This window comes from Macaca fascicularis, chromosome 5 (genome assembly GCF_037993035.2).
Source record: "Macaca fascicularis isolate 582-1 chromosome 5, T2T-MFA8v1.1".
NCBI lineage: Eukaryota > Metazoa > Chordata > Mammalia > Primates > Cercopithecidae > Macaca > Macaca fascicularis.
Genome location: NC_088379.1, coordinates 140,836,013 through 140,861,201, shown reverse-complemented (window position 1 = coordinate 140,861,201; position 25,189 = coordinate 140,836,013).

The window sequence follows — 25,189 nt, the reverse complement described above, 5'->3', positions numbered from 1 at the left end:
TAGATATAGTTTATATCCATAAAAAGTATTTCAGTGTGAATAGAGAAAAGAATTTATGAAAAAGTTGTGGAAATAAAAGGCCAAATACTTGATTTATAATCAATTTCTAAGGGACATTCAATTTAGTGATCCCAATGGTTTGAACATTTTTACTTAGATAATACTGAGTTAGTGACAGAAATATAAATAAGACAGTCGAGAGATAGGAACTACCTGGATTTATACTGCTAAGTCTCATTCAGTGTGGAAGTTGTGTTGTTTGAAGAAAAGAGTAGAGCCTGGGAAGCAGAGACCGATCAAACAAGAATAGATGAAGACCTCAGCAAGACTGTGTTCTGGAATGAGAGATTTATAAGGCAAATTGGGAAATAATTAATAGTTTACACATTGTATACAGTTGCTGAAAGACTATTGGTCATTATAAATGGCTCTAAAGTTAATCTTAAAGAAAAATATCAATAAATTAATAGGGTTAATTCTATAAAAATGCATTTAAAAGAGTATTTTGATACATCTTTTTATCAGTAAAGATATAGAATAAGACATGGATAAATGGTAGATGAAAAACATCTTAACAAAAATATCAGAAACTTTCCATTATTATAAGTTGTTACTGTAGCTGATGGAAAAGTGATACACATTAAAAGTCTATCAGTAATGTTTTCTTAGTGTTTCATTATTTTATCAGCAATTTTTAGCCATCTGTATTGGCAAAGAATAAATATTAATATATCACAATCATCTTAAAAAGCTTAGAGTAACACTCACTGATTGTTGTTTCATTTGACAATATATCATGAAGTTTCTATTAACATTAGTAATGTCAAAGTCTTTTGCAGACAGATGAGATAGCAATGTGTATTTAGTGATATCTTAACAGTGTATTGATGATTGTATTGCAACATTTATATGGAGAGATAAGTATTTTTATTCTGCTATCAAATGAAACCAGTGGAGAAAAAAGTGCTTGAAATGTTTCACTGTTACTCTGTATGTCTTTGACATCAAGATTCAGAACAGCAGGTTTAGTGAATAATAGCCTTTTATACTTTAGATGTTTATAAGGAAACGTATGATTAAATAAAGTTTCCCAGAACTTGTTTCTTCAAGCAAAATAAATTATCTATTGCTGGATGTCTGTCGACACAATATGAAGTCATAGCTATGGTTATATTCTTATTTGCACATACATTCCCCACTTTAATGGTATACAAATGACGTGATAATCTTATATACATCAGTGGTACAAAAATAAGAAAGGTAAAATGGGTGAAGTGCAATCAGCAAATAATGGCCACTCTTATGGAAGTGATAAATTAGTATAATTTTATTTTAAAATTTCTTAATGAATTATACTTTATAAACACATTTTTATAAAAATTCTGTCATTTGCCTTTGACATTTTAACAGTAGTACTAGAATTTCACATAATTGTATTTTGTCAGTGAATTAACAAAGCATTTGGTGTATCAGAAGAGTTAATTCAATTGCAAAAGGAATTGCCATTTATTTTAGTTGGGAATTGAATATTTCTGTTTTAGTTATTCATAAAACCTTGTTTGAAACACAGTGAAAATTCAAAACAAACATAATAGCTCAATGATATATAATCTATCTCAAACAGTTGCTCTTTATTTAAGTATATTTTCTACAGCATTGTAATTGGTAGATAGGTCTACCGAGTACATCATTTGCCTCAAAATTTAATCATAGCTCTTTCAAACACCAAAGTTATAAATGACTGCATTTTTCAAAATTCATTTAGGTCTCACTGAATTTTATCAAGCTTTTAATGTAGTTTACCATAATAACTATCGTAAAATGTAAAGGCAGTGATCTCTAAAAATCTGAAAAAGAAATATCAACATAAAATCTACTAAAGATTGAGAAAAAAAGGAAATTTAGTTCTGAGTTCAGCACAATGTTAACTTGAGCGACAATATTTATTTTCTAAGTTTTTAAAGCATAGCATGAATAATATCTTATATGTTTAACATTGAACGAAATGAAATCATGCCCAGTTCCCACGAAAGAGATCTTCAAAGTATGCCTCAACTCTAAACAAATTTGCCCTCATTCTCTTGTTTCACAAGAGCACCAGCCACCAATATCTGCACATGGACTATTGAAGTTGCCTTCCAGTTGATCTTCTCCTTTCAATTTTAAGTACAGTCATGTACTGCAAAACAATGTTTCGGTCAAGGATAGACAACATATAGGAGAGTGGTCCCATAAGCTTGTAAAATCATATTTTTACTGTAAACTTTCTATATTTAGATGCACAAATACTCATCATTGTCTTAAAATTGCCTATCGTACTCAGTGAGGTAACATGCTATACAGGTTTATAGCCTAGGAGTGATAGACTATACCGTATGGTCTAGATGTGTGAGGGGCTATGCTATCATGGTTTGTGTAATTACTCTATGATGTTTGCTCAATGAAGAAATCACCTAATGATTCATTTCTCAGAACATACCCCAGTGGTTAAGAGACATACGACTATATTCTTCCAAATACATATAATACGTTCTTCACACAGAAGTTCAATTCTTTAAAACTGACATTTATTACATACTTATTTCCCCCAGAAAACCTCCAATGGCTACCCAAAACTCTCTAGAATAAAACATGGACTTCTTACTCTACACCATATGTCAATACATTAACTGATTATTGAACAGGCTATGACTTATTTAATACTTTTCCCATCTTTTTTTAAAATTCTGATCACAATGGCCTTTCTACCACTTTCCAATACCTCATTAAAAACTCCTAAAGCAAAGATTCAACATTTGCTTTTTCAGAAACAAAGCATTCTTCATTTTGATGTTTGAATTTCTTGCTTGATTTCTTTTTAATGTCTGAAAGGTCAGAAGTCTTTTCTTTTCTTACCAACTTGTGTTTAATAAAAGCAACTTCAATTTTCCATTTATCTTTTTCTTTACCATAGTTAACTTTCCTACCTAGAATTCAATGCTGTCATTGTCATATATTTACTGATTTTTAGGTCTCTCTCCACTGGAATTGTTTTTGTCTACACTGATGGGTCCACTAAACATAACATAATATCTAACACATATTGAGAATGCAATGCAATTTTAACCAATAAATGAAATAAATTATAATCGACATAAAATTTCTAGCACTTAAAACTGAGAAAATTTCTTTAAAGGATTTTATACAGGGAAATAAAATATTAATCAATATCTGCATTAATCTACCTGAGAGAGCAGTAGGTTTTATAGAACTCTTTACTTCATGTAATAATTTCAGAGAATAACACAGGAAAATCAGTCTATTCTGGGTGAAGATTAAGAGAAGGGCATGCAAAACAATGTGATCTAACTTGCAGCTTTGTGGAATTCCAGCTTGGTCCTTGCATAATAAATAAATTAGAAGAATAAATGAAGATGCCCTTCATACACTGTCTATAAATTTCTCTCAATGGGGCTTTTGATCAAAGTTTGGCAATAAAAAATCTGAGGCTACATTTTGTGCAAAGACTTGGGAGTTTTAAATATAGCATTATACCTACACCAAGAAGTAAATGAATTATAAATCATGTAAATATATATTATTTAAAATATGTCCAGAGTTTTGAAGTTTGAAATTGAACCTTAAAATGACTGCTATATTTTTAATTGTCTACTATGGTTGAAAGCATTCCCTGTAGATCTTAGCTGACTTTTCAACTGCAAAGACACCTTTACATGAAAGAAAAATGTCACAAATGATGCAGAAGAGTGGAGTCACTTTAGACATTTCTTTATTCCATGTTAGAACTGTTTCTGAATCTTTAATCTTAAAAGTTCCTGAATACTTTTTTCTAAAAGTGGAGTCTACAAATATGTTTGTCTAGAAATATGTTTTCTAAATTTAAAATTGATATTAGAAAAATAAATACAAAATTAAAACACAGATTTTATTAAAAATATTATTCTGTCTGCCTTTGCCCTTACACATTTATTCTCAATTCTTTTTTTTTTAATATGTTCAGCATAATGTTTATTGTGACCTAACTGTTTTCCTATTGTGAGGAATGAAGAAGAAAGCTGTGATTGTCCCCTCAGTTGTCCTGTCTCTGGTTTGGCTAAAGGTTAAGATAAATACTTGGAATTTATTCTGGCAGTTTAAATCATTATAATTTTGTATCTAGATTACATAGATATGCAAAGTTTTCCTTATAGTAAGTTATTTCTCTTATTAGGAAATTAATGCTATACAAAATTTATCAATGTTTAATGATAAATCCCAGTAATAAAAAGAAACAAATTGGGGTAATATATGCTGAAAATATTGTAGATGAGTGATTTAAAATTTTAGGCAGTACTGACTTTAGGTTTTAGTCTTTGATAACTTGAAATTAGTGTTTTATTTTAAGTAATAGTATTTATAGTTAACAAAAATATTAAGCACATGTCCACACGTTATATTTTAAATAGCTTTTTTGCATGTTATGATGTGAGATATAACATCACTTTCATTAGATGCATCACAAAAAGGAGAAATTTTCTTTAAAAGTGGTAACATGTAGAATATTTTTCTTATTCAAGATATGTATGTACACATTAGAATATTAAACATTATGAAAAGTTCTATAGATATAGCAAAATAACACAATCTGAAAACACACAACCACTTAACATTTCACAGAAGTAATCTTGACTAGGGCACAAAATATGAAATGGAAAAAAAGAATCTTTCTCTCACACACATAAGAAAAATTATATACACATACTTGCATAAAGCCTACTCTAAAAATAAAAATCAAATATTATATTCGAATAAAGATATATATTTGAAAGTTATAGCTATTAGTAAAAATACTTATATTTTAAAGATTATTAAATATGCATTTGATGTGCATCAGATACTATGTAAATGTCTTAAAATGTACATCTCAGTTTAGCTTCCTTGCAATTCTACTGGATGGAGGAACTGAGGCTTGGTGATGTAAGTTAACTTGGCCAAAGATATTCAGCTTGTTATGGTGGAGTGAGAATTGTTTGACACCAAGTTTTAATTCTTAAAGATGACGATACTTTTTCTCTAAGAACCCAGGTAAATCTAAGTAAATTTGAGATACGAAAATATTTGTCAAATTAACAGAATAAAAATTAGCAGTCAATCATTCAGGTTACCCTTTCTCGTGTTATCTCTTACTCTGATAATAAAAATCTAATTTCTGAAGCAATGAAAAGAGAAAGAGGTATATTTTTATTTATTTATTTTATTGTGGTAAAATATATATCGCATAATATTTACCATTTTTAAGTGTACAAATCAGTGGCAAACTTTTATGCAACCATCACCACTTCCTATCTCCAGGACTTTCTAATCCCAAGTGAAAATTTAGTGCACATTAAACAGCTTTCTATTTTCCTATACCTCAGTCTTAGGTAACCACTATACCTTCTGTCTTAGAATTAGGCTATTATTCCAAGTACCACATACAAATGGAATCGTACTATATTTGGTTTCTGTGTCTGGCCTATTTTACCTATCATGGTAATGTTGCTATGGATCATTCATGTTGTAGAATGTATCAGAATTTCATTCTTTTTTAAGGCTGAATAATATCCCATGATATGTATATAACCATTTTATTTATCCATTGATTCATCCTTGAATATTTAGATCTTTTACACATTTTTGTTATTGTGAATAATGTGTTACCTGGATTTAGAAATATCTGTTTAAGTCCCTGCTTTCAACATTCAGAAGCGGAATAGCTAGATCATATGATAATTCTGAGTACAATTTTTTTTGAGAAACAGTCATAGTTTTACCCACTACAACTTTACCATTTTGTATTTCCACCAACAATGCACAAGTGTTTCATTTTTTCCACATTCTCACTAATACTTGTTATTGGTCTTTTAATTATAGCCATCCTAATGGGTGTAAACTGGTATCTCATTATGGTTTGACTTGCTTTTCCTCAATGCTTTGAAATATTGGACATTGTTTCATAAGCTTATTGGCCATTTGTGTATCTTTGTAAAAATTTCAATTCAAACATTTCCCCATATTTAATCAGGTTTTTGAGGGTCTTGTTGTTGCCATTGAGTTTGAGAAATTATTTATACATTCTCACATATATGATTTATAAATGTTTTCTCCCATTCTACAGGTTGCTTTTTCATTCTGTTGACAGTGTCTTTTCATGCACAAAAGTTTTACATTTTAATGTAGTACAATTTATTTGCTTTTGTTACCTGTGCTTTTGGTGTCATATCAAATAAATCATTAACAAATCCAGTGTTATGAAGCTTTTTCTTATGCTTTCTTCTAACAGTTTTATAATTTTAGCTCTTACATTTAGGTCGTTGATTCATTTTTAATTTTTTGTATAGAGTGTAAGGTAAGGGTCCAACTTTATTAGTTTTACAGTTCAATACCCAGTTTTCCCAGCCTCATTCATTAAAAAGACGGTCTTTTCTTTTCAGATGTCTTAGTATCTTTGGCAAAAATTATTTTATATAAAAATAAAAATTTGTTCCTGGGTATTCTATTCTATTCTATTATTTCTATATGTATATCTTTAAGCTAGTACCACACTGGTTTGATTACTGTAGATTTTTAATAAATTTTGAAATCAGTAATTGTGAATCCTCCAACTTTGTTCTTTATTTTCAAGATTATTTCATGTATTCAGGTTCCCTTGAGGTTCTATATAAATTTTAGTATGGGTTTTCCTGTATCTGTCAAACTGTCATTAAGATTTTGGTAGAGATTGCTTTGAATCCACAGATTGGTTTGGGTAATTTTGACATCTTAACAATATTAAGTATTCAAATAGTAATGAGAACAACCTGGAATTGTAGAAATAAACAAATGAACAAAAACCTTTCCCCCAAACTGTAAGGAAGTCTAGAAACCAAAGAGTAACTTGGACGAGTCCAACTTGGTGAGTAGATGAGTTCATTAGGATGTACATATGAGGCACACCTGGGTGGTAGTAAGGTAGCTTTAGAGATCCATGTTGCTGTTTTCTCCAAACTACTTCTAAGCTAATTGACTAGATCTTTGATTTTCTTCGTAGGTTGTCAGATACTTCCAGAGGTGTTTAAGTTCTCAGGAACACCTGCTGCCCTGCTGAGCCCGTGGCCTTGGTTCACTGTCTTTCCAACAAGGTTCAGGCAGTAGACATACACCCTTAACTAGTTAGGTAGAGGACCTGTCACACTACACATATAATGAACAAGGGATGCCATTCCATTCATCTATGTCTTTAATTTTTTTCAGCAATGTTTTGTAGTTTTCAGTGTTCAAATCATTTGTTAATATTGGTTATGCTTATTTGGAAATAATTCCTTTTATGTTGCTCATGTAAATGAATTTTGTAAACTTTCCTGGTTTTCCATTGTTTATACAGAAAGGGAACTAATTTTTGGACATCAATTTTGTATCCTGCCACTTTACTGAGTATAATTATTAGTTCTGTGTGTGTGTGTGTGTGTGTGTGTGTGTGTGTGTGTGTGTGTGTCTATGTGCGTATCTTTAGGGTTTTCTACATGTAAGATCATGTCATCTCTAGACAGATAATTTCACTTCCTTCTCTCCAATTTGGATGCCTTTTAATTTTTTTTTTTCTTGTATAATTTCTCCTTTTAAAGCTGCTGATTTCAATTGTCATAGAACAATTGGACAAACCCTTTTTCAACTTTTTCCCTAAATTTGGATGAGGCTCAGAATTCTTGCATAAGACATATAGATATGTCTAAAGGGCTGGAGTTGTCTGATAGTGCTGAAATTAATAATAATAAAAACAAAAATAATACAGAAGACACTGGAAAGGTTCAGATACAGCAGCAAGGACTTGTGTCTGAGAGACTAGAGTTTGGGTGTAGTTCAAGGCTGTGCCTAGTAGTTCTTTCTCTGTACATTCCTACAGTCTCAAACTCCATGAAATTATAAACCCAAGAACCATGTCCCCATGTTTCCAATAATTCTTTTGTACGTTTCCTGTGGAAAGACTTGTTACACAATAGATTAGGATTTCTCCACTGGATATAAAGGAACATGTTCACTTTGGGTTGGAAGTCAAGAAAATGTTTGAAAAGACTCATTGAGCAAATTACTTGGTGTATTAGTTAGTTCTCGCACTGATATAACGAACTGCATGAGACTGGTTAATGTATTTTTTTAAAGAAGTTTAATTGGCTTAAGATTCTGTAGGCTGTACAGAAGCACAGTGCCTTCTGAGGAGGCCTCAGGAAACTTTTAATCATGGAAGAAGGCATAGAGGAAGTAGGTACGTCTTGTATAGACAGAGCAGGAGTAAGAGTGGGAAGGAGAGGCTACACACTTTTAAACAATAAGATTACATGAGAACTTACTCAATATTACAAGAACAGCACCCAGGGGATGACCCAAAACCATTAGAAAATGCCCCCATGATCTAATCATTTACCATTATGTCCCACCTGCAACCTTGAAGATTACAATTGAAAATGAAACTTAGGTGGACACAGATCCAAACCATATTATTTCACCCTGGCCTCTTCCAAGTCTTCAAGATGTATTTTCCACATTGCAAAATACAATTGTACCTTAATAATAATCCCTCGAAAGTCTTAACTCATTTCAGCATTAACTCAAAATCTACAGTCCAAAATCTCATCTGAGATAAGACAAGTCACTTCTGCCTATGCGCCTGTAAAATAAAAGACAAGTTAGTTACTTTCAAGAAACAGTGGGGGTATAGACATTGGGTAAATATTCTTGTTCCAAAACAGAAAAATCTACAAAAAGAAAGGAGCTACAGAACCCATGCAAATCTGAAACCCAGCAAGACAGTCCTTAAATCTTAAAGCTCCAAAATAATCTCCTTTGACTCCATATCTCACATCCAGGACACATGATGCAACCAGTTGGCTCCCAAGATTTTGAGCAGCTCTACCACCAAGGCTTTGCAGAGTATAGCTTCTGTGGCTGGTTCACCAGCTGGCTTTGAGTGCCTGAGGCTTTTCCAGGAGCACTATGCATCTACCATCCTGCAGTCTGGAGGATTGTGGCCCTCTTCTTAATGTTCCACTAGGCAGTGTTCCAGTAGGGTTTCTGTATGGGGGCTTCAACCCCACAGTTCCTCCCTGCACAGTTCCTCCTTAAGGAAAACCTTAGTCGAGGTTTTCCACGAGGGCTCTGCCTCTACAGCAGACTACTGCAAGACATACAGGCTTTTCCACACATCCTTCAAAATCTAGGTTGAGTCTCCTAAGTCTCAATTCTTGCATTCTGTGCACAAGTAGGCTTAACATCATGTCAAGGCTGAAAAGGCTTATGACTTTTACCCTATGAAGCAGTGGTCCAATCTGTATTTGGGTCCTTTTTAGCCACAGCTAGGTCTGGAGTAGCTGGGATGCAGGCAGCAATGTCCCAAGCCTGCACAGCACAGCAGAGTCTTCTGGCCTGCCCAGGAAACCATTCTTTCCTCCTAGGCCTTCAAGCCTGTGACAAGGGGGGCTGCTGGGATGGAGTCCGAAATAACTTGGAGGTCTTTTTCCCATTGTTTTGGCTATCAGCATTTGGCTTCTCTTTACTTATGCAAATTTTCACAGCCAGCTTGAATTTCTCCCAGAAAATATTTCTTTTCTTTTCTACCACATGGCTGAGATGTAAGTTTTCCAATTTTTTATGCTCTGCTTCCTTTTAAATATAAGTTCCAGTTGTACATTTCTTTGCTCATAAATATGAGCATAGGCTTCTAGAATCAGTAGGCTATGTCTTGAGCACTTTAATACTTAGAAATTTATTCCACTATATACCTTAAATGATCATTCTCAAGTTCAAAGTCCCACACATACCTAGGGAAAGGGCAAAATGTCAACAGATTCTTCGGTAACACATAAAAAAGCGACCATTGCTCTGGTTCTCAATAAGTTTCTCATTTCCATCTGCGATCTCCTCAACCTTGCCTTCACTATCCATATCACTATCAGTATTTTGGTCACAACAATTTATCAGGTCTCTAGAAAGTTCAAAAATGTCCCTCATTTTTCTCTTTTCTTCTGAGCCCACTACAGCCTTCCAACCTCTGTCTGTTACCCAGTTCCAAAGTTTCTTCTACATTGGCAGATATTTTTATAGTAATGCCCACTCCTGGTACCAATTTTCTGTCCTAGTCTCGCACTACTATAAAGAAATACCTGAGACTAGGTAATTTATAAGGAAAAGAGATTTAGTTGGCTTATGGTTCCACAGGTTGCACAGGGAGTATGGTGATAAGGGCTGGCTGTGTCCCCGTCCAAATCTCATTTTGAATTGTAACTCCCACAATTCCTACATATCATGAGAGGGACCCACTGGGAGGTTATTGAACTATGGGTGCAAGTCTTTCCTGTGCTGTTCTTGTTACTGTGAATGGGTCTCACAAGATCTGATGGTTTTAAAAACGAATTTCTTTGCACAAGCTCTCTCTGTTTGCCTGCTGCCATCTATGTTATGATGTGACTTGCTCCTCCTTGCCTTCTGCCATGATTGTGAGGCCTCCCCAGCCATGTGGAACTCTAAGTCCAATAAAGCACTTATTTTGTAAAATGTTCAGTCTTGGGTATGTCTTTATCAGCAGCATGAAAATGGACTAATACATATGGCTATGGAGGCCTCAGGGAGCTTTTACTCATGGGAGAAGGCAAAGCCAAAGATGTCCAGGACAGGAGGAGGAGAGAGACTGGGGAGGTGCTACACACTTTTAAACAACCACAACTCATGAGAACTCTATTATGAGAACAGCACCAGGGGGTTGGTGCTAAATGATTAGAATCCACCCCTGTTATCCAATCACCTCCCATCAGGCCCCACCTCCATCATTAGGGATTACAATCTGACGTGAGATTTGGATGGGGACACAGATTCAAACCCTATCAGTTGGCAACCTGTGATTAACAGAAACACCAAGATTCCAGAAAGGGCTGTGAGAAGAGTGGTCTTCAGATCTGGACTGCAGTTATCATGAGGATACTTGAGAAGTTCCTATCCCATGCAGATACCACACGAAGATTCTTAGAGGGAACAATGGGACAGCAGCATCTTAAAAACATCTCCTGCTAATTCAGTGAGAGTAAGTGCTAATCATTCAGATTTGAGTGATTCAATTAAATATGAGCAATTTGTAACCAATATAGTTACAAGTGAAGACCGATATATACCATTTGAAGTTTACAAAGAAAAGGAACTCTTAAGAAGAAAGTATAGACGTTTTTCATGAAAACTACAAGATGTCCTAAAACTATAAATCTGTTCCAAAGGCAATGTGAATAACATGAGAGTCCGTTCAGGGAAAATATCAGAAAGCATATTAATGCTAATATAGAAAATAATAGTGATAGCGGCAAACTCAGACTAACGTGGCAAGAGACAGCAGGCTGTTACTGCCACAGGAGACTAATGAGGGCACCTGTGACAACATAGAGGACAGTATTGTTCAAGTAATGAGTCCATCGAGAAATCAATTAAATACATAAGACAAGATTATCAAATAAAATAACACAGTGACTTGAAGATTTGATACAGCTGGAAGTTGAATATGTTTGTTAGAGCCATAGCAGATAAAATCCCCTGTACAAATAAAAAGAAGAAAAACAGAATAAACACAATGAAGAAAAGCAGGGGGCATATCCATATGATCCAACACCTATAAAACACAAATTTTATATACATATAATAGAAAGTACAATGCAAATAAAAGAAAATAATTATTAAACTAAAATAAAAACAAATTAACGTGTTTCTTTTTTTTTTTTTTTTGAGATGGAGTCTCGCACTGTCGCCCAGGCAGGAGTCCAGTGACGCGGGCTCTGCTTAATGCAACCTCTGCCTCCCGGGTTCAAGCGATTCTCCTGCATCAGGCTCTCAAGTAGCTGGGATTACAGGCGTGCGCCACCACGCCCAGCTAATTTTTGTAGTAGAGACGGTGTTTCACCATGTGGGCCACACTGGTCTCAAACTCCTGACCTCATGATTTGCCTGCCTCCGCCTCCCAAAGCCGAGGTTTGGGAGCCATGATTACAGTCATGGGCCACCACACATGGCTCAAATTAATGATTTTAAAAAATCCTCATAAATCTACAAAATGAGTGTAGACGAATTATAAGATGATTAAATCAACATTCTCTCCAGTAACCCCCTAACACACTACCCCAAACACAAAACCATAGTTTGTGTTTTTTTTTATATATATAATTTTAAAAATAAAGAAAAGCTCTATATGGCTAAAATATGAATGTGATGACTTTCTCATATGTCATATTGAGAAAGTAACTGTTGTGTATAGGGTTGAAAATTATATATGTTTTATATTAAATATATACAAATTGGTATATGAAATATATACTAAATGGTATATTACATATATAAATCTTTCAGTTTCATTTTAATTTATCTTCTATTAAATTTCAGTGAAATTGTATTTAGCATTTCCTACACCTATAATTCACGTTTTTAAAATGCACAGTACAATTTTTTTGTAGTACATTCATTAGCTTTTGCAATCATTATCACAATCCAATTTTAGAGCATTTGCATGGCCACAAGAAGAAACCTCTTAACCATTACCAGTCCCTCCTCAGCTACCCACTACAATGGCCCTTGGCAATCACAGACCTACTCTGTCTCTACAGATTGCCTTTTCTGAATATTTTATATAAATGGACTCATAAAATATAAAGTTCTTATGTTTAAATTCTTTTTCTCAGTGTAGCATTTTGGGGGTTTATCCACATTATAGCATGTATCAATATTTTATTCTTTTTGCTACCAAATAATATTCTACTGTATGGATCTACCACAATTTATAATAATATTCTATTGTATGGATATATCACAGTTTATTCGTTCATCATTTGATGGCATATTGGGGAGTTTCTACTTTCTAAACACTGTGTACAATACTGTTATCTGAATCTGTAGCATCTGATTTTTTGGACATGTATTTTCATTTGTCTTCATTAGAGAGCTAAGAGTGGAATTTCTAGATCATAGGGTACTTCTATGTTTAACATGAAAAATTGTCACAGTGTTTCCAAATTAGTTGCATGATTTGGATGAATTGTTCCACTTCCTTGCCAAGACTGACATCTTGACTATGGCATTCCTAGTAGAGAGAAGTAATATCTCTGCTTTCAATTTGCATTTCCCTCATGACTAATGATAATGAGCAATGTTTAATGTGTATACTGTATACCTTATTTAGACAAGCGTCTATTCAGGTCCTTTATCCATATTCAGTTGAGGGTATTTATCTTATTACTATTGAGTTGTAAGAACTTTTAACATATTACTGGACCTAAGTTCATTATTATATAACATGATTTAGATTACTGTAACTCTGCAATATAATTTAAAGTCAAGTAATGGTGATTCTTCCTGTTTGTCCTTTTGGCTCAGTATACTTTTGTCTATTCTGGGTCTTTTCAGGTTCCTTATAAATTTTAGAATTATTTTTTTCTACTTCTGTGAAGAATGTCATTGGTATTTTGATAGAGATTGCACTGAATCTATATATTGCTTTGGGTAGTATGGACATTTTAACAATATTGATTCTCCCAATCCATGAACAAATATTTTTTTTTTTCATTTTTTTGTTTCCTCTAATATTTAGCATCAGGATTTCATAGTATTCATTGCAGAGATCTTTCACTTATTTGATTCAGTTTACTTCTGGGTATTTATTTTACTGATTTTTTTTTCAGATTGTTTGCTGTTGGCATATATAAATGCTACTAATTTGTATATATTGATTTTTTGTTCTGAAACCACTGAATTTGTTTAATAGTTCAAAAGTTTTTTTGTGAAGTCTTCAGGTTTAACCAAATATAAGATCATACCATCTGCAAACAAGGATAATTTGACTTCTTTCTTTTCCAATTTGGATGCCGTTTCTTTCTTTCATCTGTTTGCTCTACATAGGACTTCCAACAATATGTTGGATAACAGTGGGGACAGTGGGCCTCCTTTACTTGTTCCTGATGTTAGAGGCAAGGTTTTCAGTTTTTCACAATTCAGTGCGATACTAATTGTGGGTCTGTCATATATTTATCTTACCGTGTTGAGGTATGTTCCTTCTATACCAGTTTATCCATAGCTTTTATTATGAAAGGATGTTGAATGTTTTTAAATACTTTTTACAGCATCAATTAAAATATTTGTATGGTTTTGTCCTCCTTTCTACTGATAGGATATATAATATTCACTGATTAGGATATGTTGAACCATCCTTGCATGTCTGAGATAAATCCCACCTGGTCATAGTAAATAATGTTTAAATGTATTTTTGAATTTGGTTTGCTCATATTTTGTTGACAATTTTTGCATCAATGTTCATCAGAAATGTGGGTCTTTAGGGTTTTTTTTTTTTGTTTGTTTGTTTTGATTAGTTTGTATCTTGATTGCTTTTAGCCTGGCTTTGTTTTCAGGTTAATACTGGCCTCATAGTATAAGTACTGGCCTCCTCTACTGTTTTGAATAATTTAAGTAGGATTGGCATTAGTTCTTCTTTAAATATTTGGTAAAATTTAGCAGTAAAGCATTGAGTCCTGGGCTTTTCTCTGCTAGGAAACTTTCTATTACAGCTTTAATCTTGCTATGTGTTACTTTTTTGTGAAGGTTTTTAATTTCTTCATGATTTAATCTTGTTAGGTTTTATGTGTCTGTGAGTTTATTGATTTCTTCTATGTTTTCCAATTATCTGGCACATATTTTATAACAGCAGCCTGTAATGATCCTTTGAATTTCTGCCATATTGATTGTAACATCTCCTTTTTCATGTCTGATTTTATTTATATGGGTTTTCTCTCCATTTTTCTTAGTCCAGGTAACAGCTTGTTCACTCTGTTTATTTCTTAAACAAAAACAACTATTTTTTCTTTGATATTTGTATAGTTTTCTTCCTTTCAATTTCATTTATTTTTGTGCTGATCTTTATTATTTATTCTCTTGTACTAATCTTCACTTTGGTTTGCTCTTGGTTTTTTAATTCCTTAAGAGGCATTGTTAGATTATTTATTTTAGGTTTTTCTACTTCAAAGGCCTTTGTGGTCTTGGTAAGATCAAGAAAATACTCTGGATTACCAGGAAGAGACTCTTGTTCTCTTCCCTTAATTTCTCCCAAACAAATGGAGTGTCTGTCTCTCTCTCTCTCTTTCTCTCTCTCTCTCTCTCTCTCTCTCTCTGTCTCTCTCTCTCGCTGCCTGGAGTTGGGGGAGTGGTGATATAAGTGCCCCTGCAGCCACCAACTCATGGACCGTGCTGGGTGAGACCCTAAATCAGCACAACACTTGTTCTCACCGAAGGTCCACAGTGACCACACTGGGTCTCACTGAAGGCCCATGGTGACCACTTCCGGGCTACCACCTATGTTCACTCAAAGACTCAGGGCTCTACAATCAGCAGGTGGCAAATCTAGCCAGGCTTTGGTTCTTCCCTTCCAGGAAGTGAGTTTATCGAGGCCCCAGGTGAGTTCAGAGATGCCGTCCAGGAGCCATAACCTGAAGTCTGGAACCTTAGAAATCTAGCTGTTGCTCTATTCTACTGTGGTTGAGCTGACACTCAAGCCACCAGACAAAGTCCTTCCTGATCTTTCCTCTCCTTTCCTCAAGCAGAGAAGTGTATCCCTGTGGCCACCATCACACCAGTCCCATGACAAGTATTGCCTGGCTACCTCCAATGCTTACTAAGGTCCGAAGTCTATTAATTCAGCCTGTGGTAAATGTCGACCGTCCTGATTCTTTCCCTTCAGGGCAGCTGAATTCTGTCTGGCCAAGGGCAGGTCTAGAAATGCTATGCAAAACCAAGACCTGGAATCGAAGACCCCAGGATCCTCCTGGTGCTTTACCCTACTGTGGCCAACGTGTTGCCCAAGCTAATTTTGGTTCTACTGAAGGTTACTTTTTGTGTGTGCAAAGTTTTTCAATCTGGTATTCCTGTAAAGGGAATCATTGCTGAAGGCTTGTTTTCTGCCATCTTGCTCTGCATCCTTCCTAGTTGTATTTTTATGATATAATACACCCAAATTTCCACATTCCCAGAAAAAAAAAATCTAAGAAGTTAAATTTTCAACAAGAATCTCTATTCATAATTTGGCCCTTTTAACTTAAATTGTGCATCCTTTTTGAGAGATTATCTTCTTTCAAACTACACCACTAGTAACCAAGACATTTAACCTCTAGGTAAAAAACGGCTACATCTCAGTACCTATCCCCCTATTTTTGACTCTCCATTATTCAGTATAGATTAAAGGCTCAAGAAGCTCAAATCAATGTCTTTGGTACTCCAGTTTCTACATAATAGGCCAGGATGAGGTTATTCTTTATCCCGTCAATATCTACTCATGTTTGGTACACAGAAGAAGAAAGGTTAAGTGTGAGGTCTATGTACATTGTCTTCCAGCCAAGGAAATTTGGAAAATGAATTACTTTAATCAGACATTCTGACACACACGATAACAGTATTTACAAAAGGGGTTGCCATATCTATAAAATGTTTTGTCAGGTATTACAATGATCTGTCTAGATTATTCATGGCAAATAAACCTGAAAGGTATGAATTTATGGAACATGCTTATGGGTGGTAGTCACATAGGCTGTGTCTAAATTGTAGTAGTATTGTAGTAGTTTCTTTTTTCTTTTTTTTTGAAGGAATTTTGTTCTGTCGCCCAGGCTGGAGTGCAGTGGCACAATCTCGGCTCACTGCAACCTCCACCTCCTGGGTTCAAGTGATTTGCCTGCCTTACCCTCCTGAGTAGCTGGGACTACAGGTATGTGACTCCATGCCTGGCTAATTTTTTGTATTTTTAGTAGAGATGGGGTTTCACTGTGTTAGCCAGGATGGTCTCAATCTCCTGACCTTGTGATCCTCTCACTTCGGCTTCCCAAGGTGCTGGGGTAACAGGTGTGAGCCACCATGCCCAGCCAGTAGTTTCATTTTACAATAGTATTTCAAAATATGTAACTTAAAAATTTGCCTGTTTTTACTAAAGTCAAAAAAGGAGATTAAAATACTTTCTGAGTCATCTACATGATATTGTTTGGGGGCTCCTCCAGGAAGAGGATTGCCTCTGTGCCTGGAAAAATGACATAGCGTAAGATCTACAATTGTCTTGAGATCTCCTTCACAATTTGGCCCTTTTTGTTAACACAGAGATGCACTTCCCATTGTCCAAGTTTCATGAGTTATTAAGTCAGGAATGCACTTACAAACATCCTTAAGATAAACATAGAGTCTCAGTGATATTTTAAATTTTTAGGGCAAGATGAAGTAACAGTGCCTTTGTTAATAGATACATGAATAGGTGCACATGCAGAGTTACCCACTTGCCTGGGAGATCAAAGCAGTCAATCATGGTAGACAGTAATAGTAATAGCAGTAGTAGTGCTGGTAGTAGCAGTAAATACAAGTTGAATTAATAAAGACAAATTCCAGACTTCATAAATTTGTCTAGAATCAGGCCTGGGAACACCATTAGGGTATCATAAGGTGTGGTACCTCAGTGGATAGTTGCTGGTAAACTGAATTAACCCCTCTTTATTTGCATTTTCATTGTAGCCATGGAGTGATTTAAACATCACAGACTTTCTAGTTTATTGCTATTCTAATTAGTGTACAAATGAGAACTTTTTGAACAGAAAAATTTAAACCAAGATGCTAGGTGCATTTTAATAGTTGAAAATCAGAATTACTGGCCTGAGAAAAAATAGTATCACCTAGATATATTCATGATAAGACAGTTTTCTGAATCTGAGTATAGCAGGCACACCTAGTATGATGAATACCAGTATGTACGTATACAAATTCTGAACATACTATTAAGCACTATTTATATTTTTTCCATGTATTCTGCTGATTTGTGTGTTTTACTTTGTGTAATGTAAAACTTTCTGTAAACATTTCCATCGGCTGTGCAACATTTACGAAAATAACAAAATTAATTCAGACACTTTCAGAGTTTACAGTGTTGAAAAACCTATTCATTTGTATCCAGGTTTCTGAAAACTTCTTTTAATAGATGAAGATAACATTTTAAAAAATTAATAACAAGAAAGACAAACATGTTTTAAACAGACTAGTTTTAAGTGTGTCATTATTATTAATAAATATATAGTTTTATGAAAGATAGTATTTTCAGTTGTGTCAGTAAGTATAAAAACTTAACCCCAGTTATTATGTGATATCAGCAGATATCACAGTAACAATTTATATACCTTTCAAGAAGTAGTTTTATAGAATTTCAGATATTTCCCAATTAAACAATTATATTCTATTAATGTAGTTAATAGATATATTAAATGTCTTCCACTTAGAGGAAATTTGAGATATTTACTTACTAGGAATTTCAGGTATTTTTTTACTTAAAAATGTAACAAGTTGTATCTATCGTATTCCCCAGTGAGTCATCATTCATTCAGCCACAGATCTGCAGAATACTTCTAAGGAAGTACATATTTTTTTTCAGATAAATGAAATATAGCTCTTTAAGAGGTATGATGGACACTCCTGATGCAGACATCTGCCAAATCAATCACTTTTTTTATACTTAAAAATTGCAGAAGTTGAAGAAAGACACAGAATTTTAAACTATTACCATAGCAGTACAATTCTATAATGCATAAAATAAAAGTATTTTAAATCTCCTGGGTATACATATCAAAAGTCATCAACTCTTGAAGTCAGAATTTGGGATTTGCATTCACATTGATGGGTTAAAACATCAATATGTTTTTTGGAAAGTTTATATTTTAACACTTTTCAACATTTCAGTTTTTTTGTATTAACTTTTCTATGAAATACTTCTTTAATTATATTATATGCAGATAAGTTATTAAAGAATCAATTATTCCATTTATGAAACAGTGCTAACTGTGCACAGCCACATATAATTAACTGAGATTATCAGTCACTATCGATACTTTTGTTTTAGGGAAGGTATCATCCATGTATGCAGTCTAGCTTGGAACTTGGAATATAGATGATAATTTTAAAAGGCCAATTATCTCTTTAAATTTATAGTCAAACCAGTTATACATGCTTGTAGTCTATGTGGTAGGCCCTGGAAACAACTTCAACCACAACACACATAACACTATTTATTAAGAGGGTTGGAGAAAAACTTAAATTTCTGTAATTAACATTAATATTATGATGATTTTGATTTTTGACAGAGAATAAGTGAGTCAATAAATGTTATTTTTAGAAAACATTATAAAATATTTTTAGAAAATTTGCAAAGCAGACATTTTAGAAATATTTTAAAAAATTGATAAATAGGCCAGATACGTTGCCTCATTCCTGTAATCCCAGCACTTTGGGAGGCTGAGGTAGGTGGATTGCTTTAGACCAGGAATTGGAGACCAGTCTGCGTGACATGGGCAACCCCATCTCTACTAAAAAAAAAAAAAAAAAAAAAAAAATTAATGGAGCATGGTGATGGGACCTGCAGTCCCAGCTACTCCGGAAGCTGAGGTGTGAGGATCAACTGAGCCCAGGAGGTAAAAGCTGCAGTGAGTCCTGCTCTTTCTATGATCTCTCTACTGCACTCCAGCCTGAGAGAAGTGACACCTTGTCTTAAAAACAAACAAACAAGCAAAAACCCAAATAGATAAACTCTACAGCTCTACTTATCAATTTCCCTACTTACCTAACTAAAATATTTTTATAATGGGTATTAGAAATAGCTAAGAGTTCTTGTTAAATGCCAGGCACTTTAAATAGTGCTTTACAATTTAAACTTTAATTTTCACTGTAACCCAATGAGGTAGTTACTAGAAGGATCCTTATTTTATACAAAAGAAAATTTAAGCAGAGAGAAAGTACCTTCTTCAAAATCACATGTATAAAGGAAATAATTTGTAAAAAAAATAAAATTCAGATCTGGCAGTAGTCTCCCTTGAGTCTATAGTTTTAACTGCTATATAGTACTGCTTCTACATGAAATCTGCTTATGGTATTCCATATTTCAATGATAGCACCATCCTGTGTGTGTTAGTTCGTTTTCACACTGCTAATAAAGACATACCTGAGACTGGGTAACTTATTAAAATGACAACAACAAAAAGAAGTTAATGAACTCACAGTTCCACATGGCTGGGAAGTCCTTACGATCATGGTGGAAGGTAAAAGGAAAGTTTTACATGGCAGCAGACAAGAGAGAATGAAAGCAAAGCGAAAGGGGAAATCCCCCATAAAATCATCAGATCTTGTGAGACTTACTCACTAACACGAGGACAGTGTGGGAAAACCACTCCCATCATTCAATTATTTCCCACCAGGTCCCTCCAAAAACATGTGGAAATTATGGTAGCTACAACTCAAGATGAGATTTGGGCGGGGACACAGCCAGACCATATCACTGTGCAAGCATCTATTATTGGTTACTTTTTGCTCCTGATAGCACCTTCTTCCAAACCTCGTTGCCAACAATTCACTTATTCCAAGACCCATTTTCTTAAATTTCTTCTGATCTGTCATAATGGATTAGAGAAAATTGCTAATCAAACGAACTAAATTTAGTTAGAAAATGAATCTTCCCCTTGTAATATACTGTTCTCCATTTAATCTTGTAGTGACTAATGTATGTTATTTCAAGCAATACAGCAGGCTCGAGTCAGGTAACCTAACATATCTTTAAAACATGGTATGCAAGTTTCCAAAAAAAACCGTTAACAGGTTTTGAAAGTTATATGTTCATACCTCTTGGGATGGACATAGGATGATTGACTATGTTTATTCATTGACAACTAAAGAAAAATAAAATTTATTTAATGCTATTGTAGGAAAGAATAACTCAGGAAACTTCAATAGGAACCATAGGTCTTTTCCCCTTAGCAGACAAATTGAATTAATTATAGAAATGTCCTTGTCGATGAACATTATATATATACCACATGTGGTCATTTTGATAACACATAAAAAGATTATAAAATGCATAGAATCCAGTACTAATTAACATTTGATACATGTTATATACAATGATAATGGTGAAGACATACATACAAAATTTGGATCGCTTATTGTCATGTGCTTAAGTTGTTTTTAGTAATACACTAAATATGTAGAGAAATTTTGGGAAGGACCACATAATTTGTGCTAGGCCCTAATTGCTTCCCTCTTCCATGTTAAAAGTCATATCCTGTCTTGCCGTACAACCTTTGTGACAGGTGAGTTCTTATAGCTGGGTTTCATAAGTAGTAAATATAAACCTAATAACCTTTCCTTAGTCTAATATATTTGCCATCCTCAATTGAACAAATACATTTTTATGATGAGCTGCTAGCCAGAAAAGATTCTGAAATCCATCATCTACTAAGTATACATAATTGCTTTAAATGCATTATGCTAAAATTTCAATCATAGTATCTCTATTATTTCAGAATCCATGTCAAACTAGAAAAGAAGTCAGGAAAAATCATCACATGTCTTGAGTGCAGATATGTGCCAGCTGACATTTATATGTTCATATATTGACAAGTTTTCTATCTTTACAACAATTTTATATGAAGGTTACTTAAAAATTTCAATTACTTAAAATTAAGTTATTTTATTGATATCAAGTACTTATGAAAGTCTAATGAAAATTAGACTTTACAATCGGGCTTTATGAGTTACAAGAAAGAGACTAAAGTCTGCTTTGTTTTCTTTCTCAGAAACTTTTGTAGTATCTTTCACATGTAGGGAGTCTAAAAATGGTTACATATTGAATGACTAAATGAAACCCATATAGTTAAATGCAAGTTCACGTGCAAATTCATGCTGTTTCTGATAATTGCCTAAAATCGAAAATTTATGCTCCTGAGATGAAATCAAATTGAAAAACATGCAGTGGAAATGCATCACTTCTGCTGTTCTGATCAGTGTACTGTCAAGTTGGTACTATTTCCTCCATCAATTCTCTGCAACCCTACAAAATTAAAGCTGCCACTTTAAAACCTAATATGACTATCTCAAAAGTCTACATGGTATCAACCTCTTTTTCTTGGTGCTGTAAGTTAGATACCCAGAAAACAATCTTTGCTATACTGAGAGTGTTGATGTAAAGGTTAATCATAATATTATTTAAGGAAAAATACGGTGAGAGTTGAATGAAGCAATGGTGAACAGAGGGAGAAGTTGAACTGTGATGCAGATGCAGTGGAAAACTTATCCAAAAGAAGATCTGGACCAGTTGTGATGGTCCTGCATAGTGATCTAAATTATGAAAAGAACACCAGGCTGTATAACCTACCATCAACTATTGGCTGTGCCTGCCATCAGGGAGGGATGCATAATCTTTTAAGTGGTGGCTGGCTCTATTTGGCTAAGTACAGTTTCTGAAAATAGACTTAGCTGAAAATAAGAGGTTTTCAGTGTACTGATAAATAACGAAAGAGGTTTATTATCCTACTAAGTCCAATGGAAATATTTGTAAAGTCTTAGGTTATCAACAGATGTCACTATTCCTGCATAGTTACTGTCAGTATTGAATACTGTTGAAGAAAATGCCTTACCATCCCATTACAGGAAATAGAATTTGTGTAGTTTCCTGGAATCAGGTTGTGTGTATGATTATCTTTCAAGATGGTATTTAAAGGTTTGCAGTAGACACTTATCTTAACTTCTAGAGCTGACAAAAGAAACATCCTCCTTGGAGTGGAAGCTGGATGATCTGTTGGGTAACACCTTTAGACTTAACTCCAGAAACCTTCCATTTGTGGTTTTACCTTTGCTACAAGGTTCCTTATTTCTATCTCTGCAGAAGCTAGAAATTACACATTTCTAATTATTTTCTTTGTGGCCTTTTCCAATTAGATCATCCAATACATACACACACACACACACACACACACACACACACACACTTAACCTAGTAATACTTATTATATTTTAATAATCATAATGATAAGAAAAACATTTAACACTTACTATGTAACCAGAAATGTTCTAAGAGCCTTCATATGTTAAACTATATAAACTGGGGCAAAGCTAAACTGCTATAAAAAAGGATCCAAAATTATAGTGGTACAAAGACAATGAATTCATTTTTCTTTCATGTAACAGTTACAATAATAATGTTCCCATCTCAGGAACAATTCTTCTCTTCATGGGTTTTTGGGGCATTTAGCTCCCTTCTAAACCATTGTTCCTTGAGAGAAATCAAGTCATCTTCTGCATGTTTGAAGCTCCTCTATATTCTAACAGTTGAAAGAGAAAGTGGAGGTAGAGGATTTATTTCTGATGTCATTATTCTCAAACCAAAAATGGCACACTCCACTTCTGTGCAAATTCCATTGGCAGATACTTAGCTACTTGTTTATAACTAACTGCAAAGGAAGCTGGTACAAAGTATCTAACTGGGCCAAAATGTGTCTGGCTATAACAATATTATAATGAATGAAGGAAAGACTCTTGGTGGAAAGCTAGCAGCTTCACTGGTTAATTCACTAGTGACTTTTTTTCGTTGTTGCTGTTTCATCAGCTGCCTTTCCCCCCCATCCCCCTTTCCTCAGGTTCAAAATAAATATTTTCTAGTCTTTGTGGGAAACACTCCTGAAGTGATAACGATCAGAAATATTGTTTTAACCATGGTATTCCTATTAAAGATAAAGTATTTAAAACCAAAATCAGGCACCATTTGTGTGCTGTATTCCCTGTTACTCCTTTTATTTTGAATCAGTGGCCAAGCTTTTGAAATGTGAGTGGGAGTGGTAAGGAGAGAAAGGGCTAAAATTAAAACAAAGGACAAACATTACCAGTGTTTCAAAAATATTGGTCTGCTATGGAAGCCTATGTATTCCGGAAACTAAAGATGTCATCCAATTAACCAATGCTTTTAACAAATCATGTGAAAACACAAGAAAATAGCAGGAAAGAGGGCCCCACCAGAAATCCTTGAACTGTTTCTCTGCAACCCAAGCAAATCAAATAAATCGTATTATCTGTCCTGCTTCTTGCCCTTCTATTAACTTATCTTTGGCTTGACTATAATTACATACATGGAATTTTCTTTAATATAACATCATATTCATAAGTCATAAAAAGAGTTAACTGCATAAATCTGGGTTTGATGACTAGAAATATATTAATTAAGGCATTCTTCTCACTCTGTAAGAGCTTGTTCCAGTGATTAGAAGTATTTGACTTGATTTTAAATACTAGGAGAGACCTTGTAGATCTTTCAGCTAAGCTTCTTCATTTTAAATATTAAGAAGCTATTAGACAAAGTTTTAAATAGTTTGCACAATATCGTGTAGCTTATGTATTTCAGGTCAGGACTGCCACCTCAGTTCACGGACCCATGCTAATATTCATTCCAGTGCACCTCACTGCCTCTCCATTCTCTTCCTCGCTTCTTTTTCAGCATAATTGTCCCTGTCATCCACTTTCTAAACATCTGCACATCTTAATGAACTTTTCTAACATCAGAATCTGGAAGCTGAGGAGAACTCCATTTTTTTTTCTCTATAATTCAGTTTGCCTTTAAAGTGATATTTCCCAAAGTGTGTTAAACTCTCATTTTTTTTTTCAGAAATGTTTTATACCAAATAGATTATGGGAATTACTTTGAGAAATGTTGTGCATTATGACTTTTCTGAGATGTATAATATATAATAGCATGTTAAATGCTATATTCAATAATTTATCCTAAATAGAAAGTGTCTAAATTTGCATATAACACCATTTTTGAAAATTATATTTAATATATTTTTTCTCTTTGCACCTATAACATTTGACTGCTCCATGTATTCCTTGGAAAAACTACCTCAGACTTATGATCTACTAGTCTTAGAAGGTCTCTAAAATTGAAGGAATGATCAATCTGGAAATAGTATTTGATATACCTAGGCTTATCAATAAAACCCATTATCAAAATTTAAAGTGATTGTGCAAGACACCGATCATTAATTCAATAAACATTTTTAAAGATTCAGTGTGATTTACATTAATAAAATTTATGTCACATACTGCCATTGTGTTCACTGATGATTCTAGCACATTTTGTTATGAAGGGAAACTTTGGAATATGTGTCTCTCATATGTTTGTGTGTGTGTGTGTGTGTGTATACACACACACACACATATATGTCAATTTACAAACTGTCAGAACAAATGGGAGGTGAGGTTGTACTAAAGCAATAGAAATATAATATATTCAATAAGTATAATAAAGTAATATATGAAATGAATAAATATTTGGATCATGTCAATATGTACCCAA